Source organism: Engystomops pustulosus, chromosome 9 (assembly GCF_040894005.1).
Source record: "Engystomops pustulosus chromosome 9, aEngPut4.maternal, whole genome shotgun sequence".
Lineage (NCBI taxonomy): Eukaryota > Metazoa > Chordata > Amphibia > Anura > Leptodactylidae > Engystomops > Engystomops pustulosus.
The window spans coordinates 40,327,826-40,330,842 of NC_092419.1; positions in this window are offsets into that span (position 1 = coordinate 40,327,826).

The window sequence follows — 3,017 nt, forward strand, 5'->3', positions numbered from 1 at the left end:
GGCAATTAAATAATTCCAATGTCTATCAGAAATTACCATCGGACCCCACCCCCAAAATTAGAGCAAATCTTTGTGCCCTCCTTAGAAAGGGCATTGAAAAAGACCTGCTAAGTAAAACCTTCGCAGAAAAACTCCTCCCGCCACACCCACAAAAACCAGGGTGGTATTTCCTCCCAAAAATCCATAAAACCCTACAGTCACCCCCAGGGCGCCCCATCGTGGCCGGAGTAGGCTCCATCACTGAATCCCTTTCTAGATACGTGGACTGGATCTTAAGACCAGTTTTACATGAGATCCCCACGTATCTAAAAGATACAAATGATTTCCTCCGCAACCTCGAAAACGTCCCTTGGCATTACGGCTTCAAACTAGCCACGATAGACGTGGAAAGCCTCTATACCAGAATCCCCCATGAGATAGGGATAGAGGCAGTAAAAAAGGTACTTCTTAATTCCAATCGCAATACTAGTCTTGTAGACTTTGTATGCAATGCCATCCGCTTTATCCTCACCAATAATACCTTTCAATTTGAGAACCAGTGGTTTAAACAAATCGACGGCACAGCCATGGGCACGCCCATGGCGTGCACATACGCCAATGTTTTCTTAGCTGTGTTCGAAGATAAGTATGTTTTTTCAGTAAGAAATCGCTTTGCTAAGTTTATACAATGTTTTTTAAGATATGTGGACGATATTTTTGTAGTGTGGTCAGGTACAGAAGAGGTGTTTCAAGAATTTATGTCATATATTAATGATAATGCTATGAATATGTTATTCACCTTCAAAATTGCAGAGACACAATGTGAATTCTTAGATGTACTGGTACAGGTTAGAGATTCCTCCCTGTCCACTACTGTCTTTAGGAAAGACACAGCTACAAATAGTCTCTTACACCACAAAAGTTATCATCCACAACATGTTAAAACTTCTGTTCCATACAGTCAATTTGTCCGTTTAAAGTGGATAAATAGCAATAAAGAATTTTTTCTGGCGCAAGCAGCTGATCTCAAGGAGAGGCTCTCTAAAAGAGGTTACCCCCCTAAGATTATCGAAGAAGCCTTCCAAAAAGCAGCAGCTCTTAAACGCGAGAGTTTATTGCACCCCAAACATACTAAGAGAAAGCAGCATAATCCAAAACGCTTCACCTTTACGTTTGATTACAGTCCTACAGCCGAAAAGATTAAGAACACCATATACAAAAATTGGTACATGCTAGCCGAGGATCCCCTCTTGAAGGAACTGACCACAGCACCTCCCCTCATCTCCTTTAGACGGAGAAGTATAAGAGATATACTGGTACGTAGCCGCCTACCGCCCCCTAAAAACAACTGGTTAAATAAAATGATTCCTGCTGGCAACTTTAAATGTGGCCAGTGTAAACATTGCGATCAGAACATAAGAGTTAAGCACCTTTGTTTGGGTGGTATCGATATACCACTGCGCCAGTTCTTCTCCTGCAAATCACAATTTGTAGTCTACGTGATCATATGCCCATGTGGGCTTTTTTATATAGGGAAAACAATACGTCCCCTATACATTAGATTCAGTGAACACTGTCACTCAGTCAAAAGCAAAAAGGGCGCCCCACGACTCATTGAACACGTGAATAAAATACACGGAGGCAATACACAAATACTCCGCTTTGGCTGTATAGAACACGTACCAGTACCACCCAATGGCGGGGATCGCCACAGAGATCTTCTGAGAAGGGAGGCGCGATGGATCATGAGAACTAACGCAATGGGCCCCCTAGGTCTTAATGACAAAAATGACATGGGGGTATTTCTGTAATCTAATCAAAATAAGTTATGTACATGTTCATGCAATTTTATATCATGGTCAATGCTGTTTCGCAGATAAGTCTTATAGGATCGTATTATTGAAGAAATCTGCATACCTTCTTGATACGTCCGCACCACATTTTTCCTTGTTCAATGCAAATATGATCGATTTATTGCTTTCCTACAGTTTTCGTACAGAAGAACTCGTTCTCTCCACTAATATAATTGTTTTTAGTATGTCTGCACAATGCTCTTCAGGAACATAGCGTTTCTGCGCTCTCGATTGAGAGCGTTCTTGGTTACTAGGTTACAGGGAAGTGACGTCCCACCTACTAGTTTAAGTATCAGGTGTGGACGCCACTCCACAGAGGCTAGAGAAAGCGCTGGACGGCACGAAACGGCTGTTGCCTTGTGTTACCCCCTGCTCCCACCTCTATCCTGACCGGCTTGTGCCACTGTACCTTTTATATGAAGACAAAATAAAGAAGAAGTTTTTTATGGCGAGTGGCCGCGTTTTCTTTTTTCTTCAATGTGGTTTATCGGACTGTCTTTAGTCACACGCTGATCACCACCTATACACTTCTATTACAGTGGACGTCATCTCAGGACGATATATACTATTACATCTATACACCTATGTGAAGTGGCCCGGATAGTGCCTCTTTTTGCTCGTTCTTTTTGCTTGATAAATTAATAAATGATGCCAGTAGAAAGTTTGCTTTGTCTCACAGAAAACAAGCCCACATATAACTTTTTAAACAGAAAACTCAAAGATATGGCTTGCGGAAAGATCAAAGTGAAAAACGAAACGTAGTTTTGATGGGGTAATAGAGACCACAGGCCTAGGTCATGTGACTAAGCTGGTCCCAGTGTATTTTCTATTGGTAATGGGAAGAAACATGAGTTGTATCCATGCTCTATATGTGTATATATACACACAGGCCATGGTGCAGGCTGAGGGGCTCCGTCCTTCCCCCGGCCGCTCCCGCCATCCTCTCTCTCTCCCTCCTCCCTCGCGTTCCTCTCCCGCCGCCAGACGCGCTCTTCAGCCACACCCCTGTCTGCTCCCTCACCTCCATGGCAACCCCAGCTGAACGTCCCGCCCCCTAACCTGACGTCAGCCGCGAACGTTCCACACAGTCCAAATAAATAAATAACTGGTCGTAGAATGCAACGTGATTGGAGCACATCGGCGAACGCCGCCGTTCTATTGGTTCGTGCGTCCATCAGTCGCGGC